Source organism: Mustela putorius, unplaced genomic scaffold (assembly GCF_011764305.1).
Source record: "Mustela putorius furo isolate JIRA1106 unplaced genomic scaffold, ASM1176430v1.1 tig00000129_pilon_pilon_pilon, whole genome shotgun sequence".
Taxonomy (NCBI): Eukaryota; Metazoa; Chordata; class Mammalia; order Carnivora; family Mustelidae; genus Mustela; species Mustela putorius.
Window position 1 is genome coordinate 7,735,793 of NW_025421290.1, and position 3,516 is coordinate 7,739,308.

A 3,516-nucleotide genomic window follows, 5' to 3' on the forward strand; every position below is an offset into this window, starting at 1 on the left:
TGGTATCTCATTGTGGTTTGGTTTGTATTTCCCTGATGCCGAGTGATGTGGAGCACTGATAAAGCTTCTTAATAAACAAATAAAAAGAACCATTCTAACCAGATAAAGGTTACCTGACAAATACAGCAGCTAACTGTATATATTGAAAGCATTCTAATTAAGCTCAGGAACAAGACAGGTAGCATAAAGGAGAAAAGATCTAGTGGATCTTGGGGTGAGAAAGACACCCTGGAACTCTGCAACACTGCAACACTCTGGCCCAATCTAAGTAAATGAATCATGTTTATTGATTAAAAGACTCAATATTTTAAAAAATAATTTCTTCCCAAAATAATCTATAAATTCAGTGCAATTCTAGTCAAAATCCAAATGAAATCAAATGTGGTTTTGTGTGTAACCTGTTACACTATATCTATAATTTATATGTAAGAGCCATAAATATACTCATGAAGAAGAACAGGGTGGAGAGATTTGCTCTACAGATTTTATTTTTAAAATCTTATTAAAATCTATCATAATTAAGCCTTTTGGTTCCCTGAGAAGTGTCATGGCAGTTGACAAGAACACATGCCTTACAAAAGGTGGCAAGAGGAAAGTGGTTAATTCGTTTTCTAAGAACGATTGGTATGATGTGAAAGCACCAGCTATGTTCATTATAAGAAATATTGGAAAAACACTAGTCATAAGAACTCAAGGAACCAAAATCACATCTAATGGCCATGAGAACACAAAAACATAATGTTTTTTTGAGGTGAACCTTCCAGATCCTGCAGAATGATGAAATTGCATTTCGAAAATTCAAGCTAATTACTGAGGGTAAAAACTGCCTAATTCCATGGCATGGGTCTTATTCGTGACAAAATATGTTCCATGGTCAAAAAAATGGCAGACCCTGATTTAAGCTCATATTGATGTCAAGAATACTGTTGGTTATTTGTTTTATCTATTTTGTGTTGGTTTTACTAAGAAACACAACAGTCAGATTTAAAAGACCTCTTATGCTTAGCAATAACCGGTCCACCAAATTTGGAAAAAAGATGGAAACCATGACTCAAAAAGTACAGACAAATGACTTGAAAGAAATAGTCAATAAGTTGATTTCAGACATCATTGGAAAAAGACATAGAAAAGACTTGCTAATCTATTTATCCACTCCATGACGTCTTTGTTAGAAAAGTAAAAATGCTGAAGAAGCCCAAGTTTGAGTTGGAAAAGCTCATGGAGCTTCATGGTGAAGGTAGTTTTGGAAAAGCTACTGGAGATGAGACTGGTGCTAAAGTTGAATAAGCTTATGGATATGAGCCACCAGTCCAAGAATCTGTTTAAAATTCAGACATTTAATGGTAACAAATAAAAGATCTTACTTGTGATATCTAAAAAAAGAAAAAACAAAGGGTATAATAATTAAGGCAGTGTGGCGCTGGTTCAGGGATAGAAAAAATGACAAGAGACTAGAACAGGATACCTAAACAGAACTACACCTATATGGAAACTTGATTTGTGACAGGCTTTTTTCATGGATAAGTGAAAGAAAAAATGGACTTAAAAAAAAAGTGTTAATACAATTTAAAAACATGACATTAAATCCCTACACTCTGCTAAGCACTAGAATAAATTCCAAATAGATCAGTAGTTAGAATGAGAAGGACAAATGATAAAACGTCTTGAAAACTGTATAGAAAAATATTTTCTGGCTTTGGTGTCCAAAAGGATTTTGTTCTTTCTTTCCCTTTTTTAAAGATTTATTTATTTATTTGACACAGAGAGAGGGACTGAGCAGGGAGAGCGGCAGGCAGAGGTAGAAGCAGACTCTCCACTGAGCAGGGAGCCCAATGCGTGGCTGGATCCCAGGCCCCTGGGATCATGACATGAGCCGAAGGCAGACGCCTAATTGACTGAGCCACCCAGGCGCCCCCCAAAAGGATTTCTTAAAGAAGATCCAAAAATGTGTAAATCAGAAAGCAAAGGTGATAGCCAAAACAATCTTGAAAAAGAAGTCCAAATTTTGAGGACTTACAATTCCCAATTTCAAACCTTACTGCAAAACTATAGTAATCAAGACACGGTGGTAATGGCATGAGGGTAGACCTATAGAACAATGGAGTAAAATGGAGAATCCAGATATAAACCCTTTCATTTAGAGTCGATTGATTTTCCACAGGGGTGCCAAGCTAATTCAATGGCGAAGAAATGTTTTCCATAAATGGCGCTGGGATAACTGAATATCCACATGTGAAAGACCCCTACCTGAACCCTACACAAAAATTAACTAAAAAATGGATCATAGACTTCAATGTAAAAAAGCTGTAACCACTAGAAGAACACACAGTAGTAAATCTTCGTGAGCTTGGGTTAGGCAATGATCTCTGACATACAACCCCAAAAAGACAAGTGAAAAAAATTTTTTTTGAAAAGTTGGACTTCATCAAAATTAAAAACTTTTTTTTTTTAAATTTTTATTTGAGAGAGAGACAGAGTGGGAGAGCATGAGAGGAGAGGTCAGAGGGAGAAGCAGTCTCCCCAAGGAGCTGGGAGCCTGATGTGGGACTCGACCCAGGACTCTGGGATCATGACCTGAACTGAAGGCAATCGCATAACCAACTGAGCCACCCAGGTGCCCCAAAATTAAAAACTTTTGAGGGGGAAAATATACCATCAAGAAAATGAAAGATATCTCATACAATGGGAGAAGATATTGATTGAGGATTGTAAAGAAAGCCCTCCAACAGAGCAAGAGATGCAAATGCTCGCAGTCAAGAAAGCAAGCCCTGTTAATATTGCAGGATGAAGGCAAATGGGTAGGGCATCAACAGTAACTGCTACATAGTCCCAGACTCTCTTCAGTAGAATTAGGCAGGCCCCAGTCTTAGCTTGAGTTATCCCCAAAAGTATACATAACCTAAGGCAAAAGACTCATGTGCTATTACCTTATTAGGGCAAGCAGTTCCAAGAAACAGGGTTAGGAAAGGAGAAGTGAAGTGGAGAAGGAGAGAGAACCAATATGAAATTGCACTGTGGCCCTGGGGCCAGTATTAAATGTCAACAATTGCTTGATCTCTTGGAATAGTCCTTAAGAAGCCTTAAAAAGAAACCCAGACTTTTGTACTTGAAGATCCAAAAAAGCACCTGAATACAATTTTTAAAAGACTGACTGGTTTTCCTCCAGAAGTAGTTAGTTGATATATCTGTAAATTAAGACTCTCTTCGACCTCATTCCTACTGCAGGTTCCCTTTAATCAACATCCAATACATAATTGGTGGTAATGGATAGCTGGGATAATTGAAATCCATGGAATAATAGCTACCATTTAGTAAGTACAAGGCGGTTTTATATAATGTCTAATCCTCACAAAGTAGCTTTGTTATACTGATTTTATTAATGCCCAAGCTGAGATTCGGCTAACTTAAGGAACTCAGCCAATGTCACAAAGCTAGTAAGTAGCAGATCAGGTTTTGGAACCAGGTCTTCTTCTTCTTCTTCTTCTTCTTTTTTTTTTTTTTTTAACTCCTGAAACA

At 37.1% G+C, this 3,516-nt stretch overlaps 1 pseudogene; it reads left to right on the top strand.

The window, feature by feature from the left end:
* Positions 1-547: 547 nt before the first annotated feature.
* LOC101691802 lies at positions 548-1,356 on the top strand (annotated as a pseudogene).
* Positions 1,357-3,516: the final 2,160 nt, after the last annotated feature.